Source organism: Eriocheir sinensis, chromosome 8, assembly GCF_024679095.1.
Source record: "Eriocheir sinensis breed Jianghai 21 chromosome 8, ASM2467909v1, whole genome shotgun sequence".
Classification (NCBI taxonomy): domain Eukaryota; kingdom Metazoa; phylum Arthropoda; class Malacostraca; order Decapoda; family Varunidae; genus Eriocheir; species Eriocheir sinensis.
In genome coordinates, this window is record NC_066516.1 from 21,344,035 (window position 1) to 21,362,812 (window position 18,778).

An 18,778-nucleotide genomic window follows, 5' to 3' on the forward strand; every position below is an offset into this window, starting at 1 on the left:
ATTGAGTGTCGAAAGAAAAATGGTCTATTAGCATTGCGTCTTTCCTGAGGGGAGGGGAGGGGTGAGAAGAAGGGGGAAGAGGGGGAGAGAGAGGGGGAGACAGGTGGTAGGGTAGGGAGACAGGACAGGTGGAAACACTCAACTAACACACGAGATTTCGGCTTTGGGGTTAGGTTAGGTTAGGTTAGGGGAAGGGGGGAGGGGGAGGAAAAGTTGGAAAGTTTCGTTTAGTCGGCGCAACATCTGTGGTCATATGCCGGCGGGAAGGGGGGGGGGGGGGGTGAGGAAGGAGACGTTTGGGGGGGGGGAATAAGTGGGAGAAGAAACAGCCTGAGGGAATTATGATACGCACACCTGATAATGAAATACAACAACAGGTGAAGATGCACGAGACACACACACACACACACACACACACACACACACACACACACACACACACACACACACACACAGAGACCCACAAACACATGAAGAAAGGAAACCGAATGAAGAAAACCAGTGAACAGCATCAAGAAGGAAAACCATCAATAGGGGGAATAGGAGAGAGAGGTTAACAGAGGAGAAAACTCATAGGTGCAAAACAGAAAGTGAGGACCTAGATATGGATAGGCAGAGCGGGATGCGGGAGAGAGTGGCTGGCTGCAAGGAGATGAGAAGGCGGAGATAGGGAGGCTGCGGAGAGAGAGTAGCGGGAGGGAGATGAGAGGACGGAGATGGGAAAACAAAGAGTATATAGTTGAGAGCAAGAGGGAGAACGGAAACTTGGGTGCGGTAAGGGGAGGGGATGAAGATGGAGAGATGTGTGAAAAAGATGAAGAATAAGGGGGAAAGAGGAATGGAAGAAATATGAAGTTGAATGAAGAAACTGTTAGAGATGACGAAAGAGAGGGATGGAAATGATAAAAGAGTGAGAAAATGAAATGAAGGAAATAAGAAAAAATAAGGAAAAAGAGAGATTGAGGGAAGGAGTAGAATGGGAAAAAAGGGAAGAGAGAGAAGTAGAAATAGAAAAACGGGAGGAAATAGAGAATACCCGAGAAAGAGAGAAATGGAGAATGAAGAAAAGAGGGAGAAGATGGAGAGAAATCGAGGGGGGAAAAATAGAAAAAGGGAAATGAAGAAGAAGACGTAGAAAATCAAGCGAACGAAAACTGGAGATAAACAAAATAGGTAGAAAGAAAGAAAAAAATGAATAGAGAGAAAGGGAAGATGGAGAAGAGGGAAAGATAGAGAGAGGGTGAAAAGTAGAAGATAAGAGAGAGGGGGCGGGAGAGTGAGAGGAAGAAATGGTGACAAGGGTGGGGGGGGAGGGAGAGGCGGATGAATCATGGGGGATCTGGGGCAGCCTTGGAGAAGAGCCTTGACGGAGGGCCTTGAAGAACTGCCTGTATACATGACCGAGGAACACGGGGCTGACCTAATCTCTCTCTCTCTCTCTCTCTCTCTCTCTCTCTCTCTCTCTCTCTCTCTCTCTCTCTCTCTCTCTCTCTCTCTCTCTCTCTCTCTCTCTCTCTCTCTCTCTCTAAGAAAAGAAGCAATCACAAGAACGATATAGAAAGTCTTCAAGAAAAGCCCTCGCAGATAAACCTCTCAGGCGATCCCTTCCTTCCCTTCGTCCCATTCCCATTTATTTCCTTCCCTTCGGTTCCCTTCCATTGCGTTCGGTTTCCTTCGGTTTCCATCCCTTTATTTCCCTTTGCTTCAGTTCCTTCCCTTCCCCCCCGTTTCCTCTTCGGCTCACTTCCCTTCCCTTTCCTTCGTTTCCCTTCCCTTTGCTTCCCTTCCTTTCGGTTTCTTTTGGTTATTTTCCCGTCTCCTAGCTTCGGTTCCATTCCTTTTCCTTCCCTTCTCTTCACGTCCGTTTCCTTTCATTCCCTTCCCTTCGCTTCACTTCCCTTCAGATTTCTTTGGGTTCCTTTCCATCGTATCCCTTCCCTTCACTTCCCTTTTTTTATTTTCTTAACACCCCTTTCCTTCCTTTTCCTCTCTCTCTTTTCTTTCCTTCGTTTCCTTTCCCTTCCCTTTGCTTTCCATCCCCGCTGAGACCTCCGGGCAGTCACATCTGAAATGGGTTTGCAAGACACTGCAGTACCAAAACAACAACAACAACAACACCAACAAATCCAATAACATTAACATACGGGTATTTTACATTGTGGTTTTGTTAGATAAATAAGGTACACACACACACACACACACACACACACACACACACACACACACACACAGACCATGACAATATAGATAGATAGACGGATAGATAGACATATATGGACAGATAGATAGATAAAGGAGAGAGAGAGAGAGAGAGAGAGAGAGAGAGAGAGAGAGAGAGAGAGAGAGAGAGAGAGAGAGAGAGAGAGAGAGAGACCTTGAGAGTTCAACGTCCTACTTACTTGTGGAGCGGAGCGCGAGGTCCTCACTTTCGCTGGTGGATGAGGGAGAGAGAACGGGAGGGAGGGAGAGAGGGAGGAAATGTGTGAGGGAGGGAACACACATACACGAGGCAGGGAGGGAGAGAGAGAGAAAGGGAGAGGGGATTGGGGTGAAGGGGAGAAACGAAGGCTGGGTGGGGAGGTGAGGGGGAAGGGGAGGGGGAGGGGGGAGGGAATTAGTACATATATCTCACCTGTAATATAAATCAGGTGACGGTAATTCATTAGTGTGTGTGTGTGTGTGTGTGTGTGTGTGTGTGTGTGTGTGTGTGTGTGTGTGTGTGTGTGTGTGTGTGTGTGTGTGTGTGTGTGTGTGTGTGTGTGTGTGTGTGTGTGTGTGTGTGTGTGTGTGTGTGTGTGTGTGTTACAAGTGTATATGAACGATATGGGTTACACTTTTTTTGCTGTCTCTGTCTGTCTGTCTATCTCATGGTCTTTGTCTTTTGTTCACGTGCTTTCTCCTTCTCCATTCTCTCTCTCTCTCTCTCTCTCTCTCTCTCTCAATCTATCTACCTATCTATGTCTATCTATTTATCTATATATCGTAATACATTCTCCTCATTCTCCTCCACCTATTACAACTATTACTATTACTCCTCCTCCTTCTCCTCCTCCTCCTCTTACTACTACTACTACTATTACAACTACAACCACTGCCACTGTTACTGTCACCCTATAGGCACCTGAGTCCACCTGTCTCCCCCGCCCCGCCCCGCCCCGCCCATGTTGCCTACCTACCGCCTCGCGCCGCTGAGAGGTTGTTTACCCCGGAGGCAGCGAGCGGCCCGGCGGGACACTTTCACCAACTCGTGTGCAATTACCACCACTCGTGCGCGCGCCGCCACACACACACACACACACACACACACACACACACACACACACACACACACACACACACACACACACACACTCACACAATCACACACAATCACATTCATAAATACAAACATAAATACATATACAATCACATACGTATTTCATCGGTACATGATACATAAATATCTAATCAGTAATGCATTTATACACAATCATGATCACACACACGTACGCTAATGTATTCGCACCTGCATACATACAAATATATACATAGATAACTGTACTACTGTGTGTGTGTGTGTGTGTGTGTGTGTGTGTGTGTGTGTACGCGGCATTCTGTGGGGACTTTCTCCGAACGAGGCAGTGAACCTACAGCACACACACACACACACACACACACACACACACACACACACACACACACACACACACACACACACACACACACACAAACACACACACCGGGTTTATTCACGTGTACACATCACTGAGGGGAAGGAAGGAGGTGGAGAAGTACATGTAATGAGGGAGGGAGGGAGGGAAGGAGGGAGGAAGGAGGGAAGGAAGAGGAAGAGGAGGAGGACAGAAGGATGTTAAAACTGATTGATCGTTGTCCATCTCTCATCCAGTGTGTGTGTGTGTGTGTGTGTGTGTGTGTGTGTGTGTGTGTGTGTGTACCCGTGTTTACCTGTGTGTTTGTGAACATAATCAGCGTCACACCTGCCATTAATTAGGTGATGAATGGTCCTCACTTTCGCTGGAGGCTGAGGGACAGGGAACGGGAGGGAGGGAAGGAGGAAACGTTTGAGTGAGGGGACACATGGCTGCGGCGGTGGTGGTGGTGGTGGTAGTGAATTTTGTTGTTGTCGTTGGTGGTGATGGTAAAGTGGTGATGTATGCGTTTATATGGTGTTGATGATGTTGATGCTGGTGTGAGAGATTGATTTTCTGTGTAGTGGTGGTGTAGGTGGTAGTGGAGGTATAATAGTGGTGGTGGTGGTGGTGGTGGTGGTGGTGCTTTCTATCTTTTCCCCAAAACAAACCGGACTTTCACTTTCCTATGCACACTCCACTCACGCGCGTGCACCGACTGCCGCATACACTTCCTGCCCGTCCCGTGTATGTCTGTGTGTGTGTGTGTGTGTGTGTGTGTGTGTGTGTGTGTGTGTGTGTGTGTGTGTGTGTGTGTGTGTGTGTGTGTGTGAACGTTTGCTTTCACCTGCACGCGCGAGGTGGGCGTGGGAGGCTTTCATTTTCTCGCTTTGTCTCCCCATTGACAGTATTGTGTCACGAAGAGCCGTGTGTGTGTGTGTGTGTGTGTGTGTGTGTGTGTGTGTGTGTGGGTGTTCAGCACAAACCCACACACACACACACACACACACACTCACACGCAGGTCGTCACAGAGGTCGTGGGAGAGGTCGTCGTGTCCCCATGCAGGCAGGTCGTGTGGTGATGGTGGAGGTGATGATGGTGGGATGTATGGCGGTGGTGGCGGTGGTGGCGGTGGAGGTGGTGATGGTGGGATATATGGTGATGGCGGTGGTGGTGGTTGAGGTGGTGGTGGTGGTATGTATGGTGGTGGTGGTGGGTATGGTCGTGGTTGTTGAGGTGGTAGTTTGAGAGGGTTGAGTCGTTCGGGGGAGCTGACGCAGGCGGGCATGGCGTGGGTCGCGGGGAACGGGCGAAAGGAGAGGCATTTCCATTCTTTCATACATTCTAATACTGGGAAATGTTACAACAGTCTGCGTTTGTCCCCAATCTCCAATCTCTCTCTCTCTCTCTCTCTCTCTCTCTCTCTCTCTCTCTCTCTCTCTCTCTCTCTCTCTCTCTCTCTCTCTCTCTCTCTCTCTCTCTCTCTACCTATCTATTAATCTATCTATCTATCTGTCTATGTGTGTGTGTGTGTGTGTGTGGGGGGGGGGGTCACCTTCATCGTTCTGGTACACGTTCTTCGTTTTCTCCTCCAGAAACACCAACGCGCATGGAAAACGAGGAGCTGGTGTTGCAAAAGCCTGACTACCAACCACCGCATCCACCAACATTGGCATGAGCTACAGAATACGGCTGGGGAGGGAAAGGGGAAGGGGGCGAGGTGCGGGGTGGGGTGGCTACATCTACGTACATTCAGGAGTATGAAGTGAATAAAATAACCAAAAATAATAGAGATAATAACAAGCTTAGTCTCAGATCCAATTATTAGATGAAGTAACCACACACACTCACACACACACACACACACACACACACACACACACACACACACACACACACACACACAATAACACACACACACACACACTCCGGGAGATTCCTCAGACAACAACGAGGAAATACACACATGGACTTCTATTTGTCGCGCGTGTTCCCCGGGGGGTCGCCTGGGACAACACACAAACAAACAGAGGGCGCCACGGGGACCCACACATGCCCTCCCACCACCCACCGTGACGCACACACACACAGGACACGCCCACTTCTTACACCCAGAAGGGAACATATGTAACACGCCCATCGTCCACCACCCACTCCTTTACACTGTTCTCTTATTCCATTCATATTCCACCCATACACAGAGTCCACCACCCTGTCCCTTCCCTTGCCCGGTCCACCCTCCTTCCAATCTTTCTTTTCCCCTCAAGGTGGAGACGAAGGATAAAAAAAGGTATTGTGGTGAGTCTTTGTTGTGGTGGAGGTAATCTAGGGTGGGTGGTGGTGTGAGGGGGCTCGCCAGGTGGAGGGGGTGGAATAGGAGGTGGAGGGTGAGGGTTTAGGGGAGGAGGTCATTTGTTGCCTAGTTTAGAACCCTTGGGGAGGCTCGAAGTGGAGGTCGAGGTGGAGGGTGGAGGTGGAGGGTGGTGGTGGAAGGGGGTTAAAGGAGAAAGCAGGAACCCGTTTTTGGTCTGTGTGTGAAACCTTTCCTTTTTAAAAATACCTCATGGCTTACTTCCCTTAACTGAATATAATGTGCTCACTTTTTCCTCCTCTCACATCCTCAAATCGATCCTATTTCAGTTTCTCTATTTTTATTTCATTCACGTCTGGGAACCTATAATTAAACTTTCACCGATGACTATACCAGATTTGAACATTACACTGCTTACCACCCAGAAATAACACAATACAATCTGACCTCTCTTTTTCGCCACTCCTCTAACTCTTTTTAGGAGCAGTGAGTAGCGGGCTTTTTTTCATATTTGTTTCCTTTTTTATGCCCTTGAACTGACTCCTCTGCTGTAGGAAAAAAAAATCTCCCCCTATTTTTCGGATCTGAAGATCAAACTTGACAAAAAAAAAAAACTATAATACATTAGCCCTGCATTTTCCCGATTTTTTTATTTTCTTTTTATATTTTTTTTACAGCAAAGGAAGCAGCTAATTATCCTTCGCAAAACAAGAAGAAGCAAAATGCAGTCGCTCTCCATTTTATTTAATCTAAACATTAATATCCTTCACAAAAACCCTAAAAAAAACTAAATTACATTCACTCTTCATTTATTTTTTTTCGGAGTCAACGCTTTTTTTTTCCATGACTAAACTGGATCTGTATACACTAACAAAGAACAAACAAATATCAGTCGCTCTCCATTCATCTGATCTGTATGTTATTATTCTTAAACCTCTAAAATAACCAAAACTCAATCTCTTCCCCTTATTTTTTAGGATTCAACGCTCTTTTTTCCCTTTCCTTTGCTTTCTTTTCACTCATTCTTCTTAAGCCCCCAAAATAAAATAAAATACATCCGCTCCTTTTTTTCCAGAGTCAGCGCTTTCTTTCTCTCCCTTTCCTTTGCTTTCCTCTCCCTCGGTCGCCGCGGTCTCCAGCTGGGCGAGGTCACAGGGGTCTCGGCGGGTGCAGCAGCGGCGGCCACGAAGAGCCGCCAACCAGACCCCGGCGTCCCTTCATATCCATTAGCCTCCTTCCCCGCCGCTACTGTTACTGCTACTGGTATTGCCATTGCTCGTGTGACGGCTGCTAATGGAGGTGGAGGGATGAGGGTATGGGGTAGGGTAAGGCGATAGCGGTGGTGGTGGAGGTAGAGGTAGAGGTGGAGGAGAGGAGAGGAGGATGAGAGAGAAGACAGGACAAAAGGAGAGGAGAAAAGGGACGACGAATGGACAAGATAAGAAAGAAAAATGGAGGAAAGGAGAGAAGAAGAGAGGAGAGGAGAGGAGAGGAGAGGAGAGGAGAAAAGGATGACGACTGGACAGGATAAGAGAGAAAAGGCAAAAGAAGAAGGAAAGAAAAAGAAACAGAAGATGAAAAGAAAATGATAATAAGGAAGATAAAACTGAAAGAAACCGAGAAAGAAGAGGAGGAGGAGGAGGAGGAAGACGAAATAATAACAATCTAAATAAAAGAATAGAAAATCGCACATTGCAAGAACGCACGCAACTCCATAAAAAAGCAGAGAAAGAATTTAAAAAGTGGATCCGGTAATAAAAACAAACGAGGAGGAGGAGGAGGAGGACAGACAGACAGACAGACAGACAGGAGACACAATCAAAACAACCCTTTCTCTCCCCTCCATCCCCTCCATCCCCTCACCCCTACCCACCCTCACACAAACACACTCATTAAACCCGTGAATCCCTTCCTCCCATAACGCCCTCACTAATCAAAAAGAAAAAAAGAGAAAAAAACACCCACTAAACGGGAACAACAGAGAGCAGCAGAGACGAAGTACGCGAGTGGCTTCATATTTTTTTTCCGCCCTGTCTCGTTTTCCCGCCTCCAGGGGCTCGAACCCCGGCCCCCCACCTCCCTGCGGTCACCACACGATCTTAAAGCCGCAAGTCCCTGCTTCTGGATCATCCCTTCGGCGGCGTTTCCAGCGACCTGCGTACACACCCTCCGGCACCCTCTCCTCCTTCCTTCCCTCCCTCACCTGCCCCCTCCACCCACGCCTCCACCGCCGCCCCCCGCCCCGCCGCTAGCCACCACCGCAGTAGCCCTGACCTCCTTCTTCCCTGTGTACCCAACTTAGCGACAAACCCTCAGGAGTAGGACTTCCATTCAGGGCTAAATTGGGTGTTGATTATTTTTTTTAGCTCTTGCAGGTGGAACGAGGAGGAGGAGGAGGAGGAAGAGGAGGAGGGGGTGCGGGGGAAGAGGGAAGAGAAGGGAAGTGAATAATGAAACAGAATGAAGAGGAGGAGGAAGAGGAGAAAGGAAAGAAAGTGGGACATCTCTCCACCCGAAATTGACCTCTCTTTTGGCTACTCTTTACTGTTATCTTTTATAGGAGCGGCGAGTAGAGGGCTTTTTCTTTTTCTGTACTGTTTTTATTGCCCTTGAGCCGTGTCCTCTGATGTAAAAAAAAAAAAAGAAGGAAAGAAGGAAGAATAAGGAGAATCAAGAGCCGGGCGAGAGGAAAGAATAACTGGAGGAGGAGGAGAAGAGAGGCTTTAGGGTGAAGAGGGTGATCAGTGGTACCCTTGAGTCCACGGCCGCGGTTCATCATCAAAACCTGACTGGAAAACTGTGTCAACTATAATTTACGCTCCGGACTCGACCTCCCAGTTTGCCTCCGACCCTTTGCCTCCCTCCTCACGACTCCCTCCCTTTCTCCTCCCCTCTGCCATTGCGACGCCCTGGCTGCCATCCTTCTCCCTTTCCCTTCCTCCTCACGTTTCCCTCCCTTCTCCCTTTCTCCTCCCCTCTTCCTTTTTTTCCCTTCCTTTCTCCTGCCCTCTGCCACCGCGACTCCCTGGCTGTCTTCCTTCTTCCTTCCCTCTTTCTTTCCTTCTCCCTTTCCCTCCCTTTCTCCTCCCCTCTGCATTCTTTCCTCTTTTTCCTCCCTTTCTCCTTCCCTCACTCACTCAACTCGCCCACTCAAGGACACCAAGAGGACGTGATGGAGTCTGGTGGTGAGGTTCGGAAGTAATTCATCCTCCTCGGCATTGATCGTCTTTTTTTTTTTTTTTTACAGCAGAGGAGACAGTGCAAGGGCGTAAAAAAAAGAAAACAATAATGAAAAAAAGCCCCCTACTTACTGCTCCTAAATAGAGTGGAGTGGCTAAAAAGATAAATCAATTTCGGGAGGAGAGGTGTCCTGATACCCTCCTCTTGAAAGAGTTCAAGTCGTAGGCAGGAGGAAATACAGATGAGGGAACGCACAAATACAACTACAAATACAAAATACGCATACAAAGCTCTTCACTAAGGAACAAGAACAAGTCATAGTTTCTTCCTTCGGGTCAACGTCTTTCCTCAACGTCCCTTCCACCCAGGTCAGATCTCACCACCTCAGACTTATAATAATGCTAAAAACAACACGAGTGCTCACCAGTCCTGCCTTAATTAACAAGACCGGCACACCTTCACGCTTTCTCTGTGACTAGTCTGATGAACCACTTTGTTACGGATTGACTGAAACATATTAATTATCCTCCTCCTCCTCCTCCTCCTCCTCCTCCTCCTCTCTTCCCCCTCCGCCCTCGCCTCGTCTGTTTGTTATTTGATTCCACTACTGACTCCGTGTCCGCTAATAATTAAGTCCGTCCTCGCGCCGCATTGTTACGCCTCGTCGCTCCCCGTGTAATTATTAGAGTTCACCTGGAGACGCGCCACCGTGACTAATTGGTTACCTTTCCCCGAGAAGAAAGAGGAGGAGGAGGAGGAGGAGAAAGGGAGAGGTGGTGGTGGTGGTGGTGGTGAAGGAAGAGAAAATGTAGAGGATGAGGAGGTAGTGGAAGCGGAAGAAATGAGGAGGACCAGTGAAGAAGATAAATATAGATGATGATGAATGATACAGAGGAAGAGGAAGAGGAGGAGGAGGAGGAACAGAGGAGGAGGAGGAGAAGGAAAAGGAGACAGGAGGAGGAGGAGGATGAAGAGGTGGGGGGAATATAATGCGACATGTAGGCTACACCAAGTTCTGAGAAAGTCGTCGCTGCTTTGACCCTAATCGCCGGCAATATCCCCAAGGCTTTCAGAGCGGTGAAACACACACACACACACACACACACACACACACACACACACACACACACACCACTACTACTACTATCACTAACTTTCATCATCTCTAAACAGCCCTAAACCGTTGTCCGATACTCGTGTCTACTGTCGTCGGGTCGGTCAGGGCAGGAGCGTGCGGACGGCGCCGTGGGTCGGGGCAGCACACGCCGGCGCACCACAGGGGGAGGCACAGGGGGAGGGGTGCGGGGGGGGCGGGGGGGGGGGCAGGTTGAAAGTTCACGTCTCCCGCCCAGGCAACCATCGGCCTCGCCTCGCCCAGCAGGAAAAAGTCTTGTTCTTTTTTTCGGACCTTCCCGCCCGACGTCATGAACGCTAATGATGTCAAGCGTCCTTGCTCTCCATTTTGACTGGTGATTTTTATATATCTTCACTTGCTTTGTGTTTCCATTCCAGCGACAACACTGCGAGGCACGCGACGAGAAAAATCACGGGTCTGTGTGCGGACGGCTGCACCGCCCGAAGCGTTGGCTGCTCGTCGTAGGCGGCGCCCCCGTCCAGGCTTGCAGTGTCATAAGTTATCCTTCTGTTTACCTGGCTACGCGGGTCTCGGCTGGAAGGAAAGACTCTGCTGCCCCCTATTAGACACACCAGAGTGTCTGTCGGTGTCCACATAAGGAAGGGGCGGCCACGTTGGACTCCTTTACAGTTTCCCATTTTGATGTGGAACGTTCGTGTGAATATGTACAATTCAGTGTCTGATTGACATGTTTCATTTTACAATTACCTCTTCATTCCAGTGACGCGTTCAGGATGACCTCCTCCCTTTGGTGGAGGCTACAGACTGTCGCATTCAGATTGCCGCATGCATTTGTGCAAATATTTAGAGACTTGATTTGCTTGCCTTGACATGGCACCCTACATGCTGTTACCATGTTCCGCCTCCCACTAAGGTCACTTAGCTTATATTTACTCTGTCTGTTGCTCATGTTAGTTCCTTGTTTATATGACTTGCAGCACAAGCTTGTCCACAGCCAGCGCCGTGCGAAACAATAACGTGTGGCTGTCCCATGGGAGCAGATCGTCTCATATTGCTGTTCTGTTACATTGCTGCACACACACACACACACACACACACACACACACACACACACACACACACACACACACACACACACACACACACACACACACACACACACAGGTCCGTAGGATTACAGACTACGTTCTATATTCCCTGTGCTGGTCTGGACACATCTGGTTTGGGTGTGTTTGAGGGTCGCTTACCGTCTGCTGGCACCACGGCTGCAAGGACGCGCCACCTGCATGGAGCCGCAGCGGCCCACTTTGAACGTTTTATTTTCAAATGCACGGCAGCGCTCCACCTTCACGCCGGCCTGCACACGTCACTGCAGCTGCTACTGGTGCTGCTTTTCGTTACCTACATGCTCATACATACATACATTCTTACATACATACATACATACATACTGGTATCTTGTAACACTAATGCCGGCTTCTACACACGGGACATTTGACTGCAAGATCTGTAGCCAGCAAGCATTAAAAGGTGGAGTTTCGGGAGAACACGCCAAAAATACTAGGCGGGAGAGCAGGACCGTCGTGCTCGTCTATTTCAGCCACGGATGGCAATATTTCCGTCCACACGACCAAGACCAAGCCATCTCTGTGGACTCGTGTGCCTCTTCCTTGGACAATAACATCGAACAATCATAGAAGCTAAGGAAGTGACACTGTAGTTAGTTAGTCAGGCGTGGTAGGACGGGCACATGACGGAAATATCATCGTGAGCATCTTAGAAATTGGTTAAAAAAAATATCACGCGGACGCTGCCCATGACCTCCCTAGTGAGTCCCCTCCCTTGACATTTCCACGGCTCTTCAGGTGTAACTTTCTACTGAAGACGAGGGGGTTAGGCACCTTTAAGTTATTTAGGTCCAGAAGGAGAACTTTCAATGAACATGCCTGGGTGAGCCGCGTGAACAAGAAAACAGCCCGCCTCTGACCTCCTTCCTTCATGTGACTTCCAAGAAAGGAGTATCTAACTAAAAAGAAAAATAATAATAATAAATAAAAAAAATAAAAAAATCATGACTCCTTTTGACATCTATCTTTTTTTTGCGGGGATAGCCCGGTGCGTTCTCTCTCTCTCTCTCTCTCTCTCTCTCTCTCTCTCTCTCTCTCTCTCTTTTATCTTGCTTTGACCGTCGCCTGCATTCTTCACGGTGAGGAACATAAAGCCAAGAACAAAATGACGAGAGAAAAAAAAAAAGCTTAAAAACAGCCACTCACTCATTACTGTAAACTCACAAACGCGCTCTTCCTCTTTCTCTCTCAAACTCAATGCGAAAAGTAAACAGGAGGAAGAAAAAAAATACTAGAATAACCTCAGATCTAGAACAGGAGGTCGACGGGATAAAAGGGCAAAGAAATGAAGGGAAGGAAGACAAAAGGACTCGATAATAACCAAAGAGCAAGGGAAAGAAGTCGACGGAATAAAAAAAAAGAGAAATGTGAAGCGAAGGAAGAAAAAATAACGTGAGATTAACCGAAGATCAATAACAAGAAGTCGAGGAAATAAAAAACAAAAACAAAAGCGAAATGTGAAGCGAAGGAAGAAAAAATAACGCGAGATTAACCGAAGACCAAGAACAAGAAGTCGAAGGAATAAAAAAAAAGAGAAATGTGAAGCGAAGGAAGAAAAAATAACGCAAGATTAACCGAAGACCAAGAACAAGAAGTCGAAGGAATAAAAAAAAAGCGAAATGTGAAGCGAAGGAAGAAAAAAATTAGCCCAAGATTAACCGAAGACCAAGAAGTCGAAGGAATAAAAAAAAAGCGAAATGTGAAGCGAAGGAAGAAAAAATTACGCAAGATTAACTTAAGAACAAGATGTGAAAAGTAAGAAGAAGGAAGACACGACACGAAGCGAGAGAAAAAAAAAACTAACAACAAGAACAAGAAGCCAAAGGGATAAAAGAGCTTATACATAAAAAACAAACAAATAGGAGAAGGAAATCCGCCCTAAGAGTCACATGATATGATACTCTTTCTCTCTCCCTCTCTCGACACCGCTTCCTCATCACGCAGCCGCCCGCCGCCACCCTCACATCCTCTCCCTCGCCCCTCCAGCCACCGCCTCTGCGTCACCCTTCGACCCTCATCCTCAGCAGCCTCGTGAATGGCTAAAATGAAGGGGTTTAGATAAGAAGGTCGGCTGCTCCACGCTTACGGCCAAAAATAGACCGCACTTATCTTGAATTGCATCCACATTGAGTTAGTTTTAACCCATTGAATAGCATCTAATCAATAGCAATAGAAAAATACTGTAAAGGAGGGATTTTGGAGTTAACACGGGTCGAGGGGGACGCACACGCACACACATACATCCACACACACACACACACACACACACACACACACACACACACACGAGGAAAAGATGAGCAAGGGGAGATGAGACGGAGAAGGATTGATATGAGGAAAGAAGTGAGGGACGATGGGAGAGAAGCAGATGGTCGAGGAAGGAGGGAAGGCAGTGGGCAAGGGGCAGGAAGCAGTCTGGACACCCCTGCCAAGACACAGACAGGTTCAGGGTCACTGCTATCTTAAATAAGGCAGGAGACTCACGACGAATGGGCAACAGGAGGGGTGAAGGACAAAGAGGCGGAGGAGGAGGAAAAAAAGGAGATGACGGGGAGGGGGAGGATGGACGAGGCATTTTTTTTTTTTTTTTAGTGTTATGTGTCGATGATGATGATGATGATGATGATGCCATTGTTACTTTATCATCTCTAAGTTATTGTTGTTCTTCTTCTTCTTCTTTTCCTCCTTCTTCTTCTTCTTCTTCCTTTTCATCATCTCTTTCTTTCTCTTTTATTTCTTCTTCTTCTTCTTCTTCTTCTTCTTCTTCTTCTTATTATTATTATTATTATTATTATTATTATTATTATTATTATTATTATTATTATTATTATTATTATTATTATTACAATTATTATCATTATTAGACTATATCTTATTGGAATTATTATCGCCGATACCATTTTTTGTTACTACGACTTCAAGCTTCCCTGCAGCCACTACCACGCCCACGACAGCAACAGTGACCACACCCACACAAAAAATTATGTGATTTGCAAGATCGACTCGAGGGCAAAGTGTGGCGTTCGGATTCGTGACGGGAGGCAGTTTGGACGCGTCTCTCTCTCTCACGTCGTGGCCCTGGATCACCCGACAAAGAAGGGGCGCGGATGTGAGTTCGGGGAGCCGTGACCTTGCTTCCCGACGACAACGGCGGGACAATGGGCACAGTTTTAGTCAAATACAGCAAGTTTGTTACCTCCAAAACCAAACACAAAATACGACGAAAATTCCTTGTATAGTGTTTGGCGTTGCTATAAAAAGGAGGAAATTTTACGAAACTATACAGGAAAGCTCATTAGTATCTGGTATTGAGTAGAAATAACGATCCATTGTGGAGAAGAGAGTTTGGTTGGGGCGCTTACAATGACCCTGTGTTGGACTGTCGAACTGGACCAATGTTATCTACCCACTATTCCTGCCCATTCCCCGAACAATTTACAGCCGTTTCATTGCCATCCTCCTCATCTTCGCCATCTTTTTTCCTTTGTGTTCTCCTCTGTCCCTCCTAATCCATTTTCACTTCTCACTCCAATTTCTCCACACGAACAGTAAAAGTTTAGTAGTAATTCATGTCTGGTGCAGTGAGGTAAACACAAGCAAACATGACACGCAAACAAGCATAACACGAAAGATACAACCCAAACAAAATAAAAAAACAAATACAAACAAACAGATGCAAACCAAACCAAAATGGACACAAGAAGGGGATACAAAACGAACCCCAAAACCAAACAGTAAGATGATAACAAAAAACATACTACATAAGCAAACAACCACAGCAACAAACATGCAAACCAAACCACGAAATCAAACAACCAAACACGAATAAATAAATGCGAACCAAACCAAGATGAAAACAATCAAAAGAAGAATTCAAACCAAGCCCCTAAACCAAACAGCGAAATGAACCTATACAAGCAGGCACAAAAATAAGCAAACAAGCAACACAAACTAATAAACAAACACAATAAAAACAAACAAAGAATAATGATAGAATTTTAAGCACACCAAACAAAGAAGCAATCCAAACACATGAACCAGAGACACAAACGCACACGCAAACACAACGAAAAAAGAAAAAAAAAAAAATCCGGCAACATACGCAGGAAGTTTTTTTTTTTTTTACATGGGATTGATGATGATAATGATGCAGCTTTATGAGTCTTGACCTTGCATGACCTCGCCTGACCTCACACCCTCACGCCCCGGATACGAGAACACTTACAATCATCTCATTTTCCTTCTACTACATATCCTGTCCCACCTCCCTCTTCTTCTTCTTCCTCTTCACTTCTTTCTCACTTTTCTCCACCTCCTCCTCCTCCTCCTCCTCCTCCTATTTTTCCCCCTTCTTAATTTTCACCTCTCACCTCCTTTCCTTTGGCTCATATCCCTTTTTCTCCTCTTTATTCTTCCACCTCCTCCACCTCCTCCTCCACCATTTTATCTCCTTCATGTTCATATCGCATCTCCTTCCACTTGGTTCATCACATTTCCCTCCTCTTCATCCGTCCACTGTCTCTTCCTCCTCTTCTCTCTTCTTCACGCTTCCCTCCCACTCTCCTTATTTTGCTTCACCTCCTCCTTTCCCTCCACCTTTTTCCCTCCTTCCTGTTCATATCTCACCTCCCCCTTCCCCTTAGGTCATCACATCTTCCTCCTCTTCATTTTTCCCTCCTCCTTCTCTTCTCTTTCCCTCCAACACAATTCTAACTTCTCGCTTCTCTCCTACTCTTTGTCCTGTTTCACCTCTTCCTCTTTCTCTTTCCTTTTACTTAATATTCCTATCTCACCATCTCACCCTTGGTTTATCATATTTTCCTCATCTTAATCCCTCCACTTTCTCCTCTTTCTTTCCTACTTATTTTTCCTCACCTTTCTCATCTCTTCGCCTCGGTTCATCACCCCTTCCACCTCTCCATTCCTCCCCTTTCTCACTTTCTCCTCCTCTTCTTTCACTCCTACTCGTTTCTAATTCTCATCTTTCTCTTCTCTTCCCCTTGGCTCATCCCCTTCCTCCTCTTCATCCCTTCACTTTCTCTTCCTCCTCTTACTCGTATTCCCTTCTATTCAATTCAATTTTCCTCCTCTCTGTCCTCCCACTTTCTCCTCTCACTTGACTTTTTCCTCTCATCCTTTCCTCCCATTCGCTCATCCTTCAGGCCATTTATAAATTACAGCCGCTTCTTTTTCCTCTTCAGCCTCGCCCTCTTTCCTTCCTCCTGCTCCGTCCCTCTTATTTAATTTTCATTTTTCACTCCATTTCTCCGAGGGTCATTCTGCAATGCATTTACAGCTGCTTCCTACACCTCCTTATCCTCCCACCTTCTCTCCCGTTTTCTCTTTCCTTCATACTGCTTTACCGTCTCCTCCTGTCCTCTTTCCCTCTCACTCAGTTTTAACACCCTTCCCCATGGAGGTATTAATTCCTCCATGCCCTTCCCCCTTTCCTGGTTCACCACCCTCATCATTTCCAGGCGATTTATTCTCCTCCTCACTTTTCCACCCCCGTCATCTCCTGAATCCCCCGCCCCACACTCTGCTCACTACCTATTCACACACGCCCTGAGTCATGAGCACCCCATGTAGCTTTACTAAACGCGCCTTGCGAATGAAGTGATTGTGTGTGTCCGTGGGTGGGATGAAGCCGGATTCGGGGATTAGTGACCAGGGCGTGGGGCTGAGTGGCCTGGGAGGCAGGAACAGCGGCAGCACCAGCAGCGCCAGCCCAGCATCACACTCTCCCTCCCTCTCCGCCTCCTCGCTGGGTGCGGAGGGCGGCGCAAGGCAGGGGAGCAGCGGGCTCAGGTGAAGCCTGTAGCAGACGCAGCACTGGGGATAGCATTTAAGCGCCAATGAAAACCACTTCAGAGCTGATATAAGCACCGCTCATAACCTCGGCAGCACAGGCAGCATTAATAGCCAGGCAGCAGCAGCAGCGTCAGCAGGCAGCGCTGTGAATCGACAAGAAATTTGTGTAACGATGTAGAGGCGGCCTTACCTCCTCCCTCTATCTGCTTATTACTGTCAAATTATCGACTTCATGACCTGTAATTTACTATTCACATGTATTCTTACTCTAATGTGCGTGGTAATATAAATTGTTAAATATGATTTTAAAATCACACATTTTCCCTTATTCATATTTATATGTTCTTTTTATTATCATAATATATATATATATATATATATATATATATATATATATATATATATATATATATATATATATATATATATATATATATATATATATATATATATATATATATATATATATATATATATATATATATATATATATATATATATATATATATATATATATATATATATATATATATATATATATATATATATATATATATATATATATATATATATATATATATATATATATATATATATATATATATATATATATATATATATATATATATATATATATATATATATATATATATATATATATATATATATATTAATATGAATTTCCGAGAGGCGACATAGCAGGGGCCTTGGCTCCCCACACCTCCCCCTGACAAGAGACCCTGTCACCGAGGAAGCTGAACACACACACACACACACACACACACACACACACACACACACACACACACAAAGCTACAGAAGCAAACACATTGGCCAACCCGGCAGCGCCGCCCCTGCCTCGGCCTGCTCCCGGAACCCCGCCTCGCCGTACCCCAAAACCCACTTACTGTCCGCCACACTTCCTCCTTGCGTCACCACCGCGGCTTTACGTCAGCCTCGCACTACATCCCCGCCGCTCGCAGCTCGCTCGCGCTGGTCGGAGTGATCACCGCCGGGGAAATGCGATTAGATACGTATTTTCATGAATCGAACAGGAAAAAAGTAAAGAGAACATTTCTACTCACTCATCTTCTCACGTCTCACTTTCCCATCACTCGTGTCTTCGTCCCTGCTCTGCTTACCTAAAGAGAAAAGAAAACAAAAACATCATTAGTGGCGACTCATCTTCATCTCTCGTCTCATATTCCCTTCACTCGTCTGTTCTTGCCCACCACTGGCTGCTCCCCTCACCTTCCCTCGACTAACCCGCTCCCCTCAGCTCAACAACAACAAAAACAACAGCAACAACAAAAACATCCACATCAACTCATCTTCATCTCCTGTCTTACTTTCCCCTCACTTCATTTCTTCCTGGACAGTTCCCTCACCTTCCCTCACCTTCCTTCACCTTCCCTCACCTTCCTTCACCTTCCCTCACCTTCCCTCACCTTCCTTCAGTCCCCCCGCTCCTCAGTTAAAATAAAAAACAAAAACAAGAAAAACAATAACTCGGACATGCCTACCAACTTAACTTCATTTCCTGTCGTTTCACTTTCCCCTCATATATAACTTCATTTCCCTCTGGTTAGTTTCTTGGCCTTTCCTCACCATCCCTTAATTAAC

The 18,778-nt window shown here is 46.5% G+C and overlaps 1 long non-coding RNA gene across 3 annotated transcripts in view; it reads right to left on the reverse strand.

Annotated features, from left to right (window-relative positions):
* Positions 1 to 18,442, reverse strand: part of LOC126995674 (uncharacterized) — a 279,072-nt gene extending 260,630 nt beyond the window's left edge. Inside the window, exon 1 of one of the 3 annotated variants that reach the window (XR_007750641.1) lies at positions 18,241 to 18,442. This is a non-coding gene — a long non-coding RNA (uncharacterized LOC126995674). The remainder of the gene's footprint in view (positions 1 to 18,240) is intronic. The other 2 variants (XR_007750637.1, XR_007750638.1) reach the window with 2 other exon arrangements.
* Positions 18,443 to 18,778: the final 336 nt, after the last annotated feature.